Source organism: Mirounga leonina, unplaced genomic scaffold (genome assembly GCF_011800145.1).
Source record: "Mirounga leonina isolate KUSES-001 unplaced genomic scaffold, KU_Mleo_1.0 Mir_488, whole genome shotgun sequence".
Taxonomy (NCBI): domain Eukaryota; kingdom Metazoa; phylum Chordata; class Mammalia; order Carnivora; family Phocidae; genus Mirounga; species Mirounga leonina.
In genome coordinates, this window is record NW_023270777.1 from 1,024,557 (window position 1) to 1,025,298 (window position 742).

Below are 742 nucleotides of genomic sequence, written 5' to 3' on the forward strand. Positions count from 1 at the left end.
CTGCCTTGCTCATCTATGAATCCAGCAGGATTTTATCTACAGACACAGGTGGTAAAGAAAGAATAGGTGGCGAGTCGGATCTGGCCCATGGGTCTTCATTTGTCTGCTTCTGCTCCAAAAGATGAGAAAATTATCACACCCTTCTTCCCGTCTTTTGCTTTCCCTTTGTCTGTGCCAATGGCCTTATTTTTAATTATTTTGGTGTTCACTTAATAACAACAAAAAATATGAGGGAACTGCAAAAGACAACATCAGGAGAATGAGAAGACATGCCACAGAGCGGGAGAAAATACTTGCAAACCTGATAAAGGACTGTTATCCCAAATATACCAAGACCTCTTAAGACTCGACAATAAGAGGGGCACCTGGGTGGCTCAGTTGGCTAAGCGTCTGCCTTCAGCTCAGGTCATGATCCCGGGGTCCTGGGATTGAGTCCTGCATCAGGCTCCCTGCTAAGCAGGGAGCCTGCTTCTCCCTCTGCTTCTGCCTGCCTCTCTCCACGCTCATGCACTCTCTCTCTGTCTCTCTCAAATAAATAAATAAAATCTTAAAAAAAAAAAAAGACTTAACAGTAAGAAAACAAACAACCAGATTTAAAAGTGAACCAAAGACCTGAACAGACAGCTCAGCAAAGAGGATGCACAGATGTCCACTAAGCACAAGGAAAAATGCTCCGCGTTGTTGGTCATCGGGGAAGCACACGTGGAAACAGCCGTGGTGGACCACCACGCACCTTTGAGAA